This window comes from Atta cephalotes (genome assembly GCF_000143395.1).
Source record: "Atta cephalotes unplaced genomic scaffold scaffold00015, whole genome shotgun sequence".
NCBI classification, from domain to species: domain Eukaryota; kingdom Metazoa; phylum Arthropoda; class Insecta; order Hymenoptera; family Formicidae; genus Atta; species Atta cephalotes.
Window position 1 is genome coordinate 2,609,656 of NW_012130079.1, and position 443 is coordinate 2,610,098.

The window sequence follows — 443 nt, forward strand, 5'->3', positions numbered from 1 at the left end:
TGTGTAGTATATATATATATATATATATATATATATATATATATGTATATATAATATATATAATCGATCGAAGAAGTAAATAGAAAAATTAAATTTTATTCTTTGAAGAGAATTACTACGTAGAACATAGAAGTCATAATAATATAATAAGAATATCTCATCATCACCTTATTTGTTTATAAATTCATTTTTAAGTATTAACCCAGTCAGAAATAATAAATTAAATCGATGTCGATTTCATTATCATTTCTGACTGGGAAATAACGTTGTGATGATGTCCTATAATATTATTATGACTTAATTGTGATTCTGTGTTTTACCTGGATAAGAATAATAAACTAGATGTTTCCAATTAAATCATTCGCTGAGAATCTTTTATGCCGGATATATGCAGAATCGCGCGAAATTTCGATATCCTCACCCATAATTGTCTAATGAGGCCA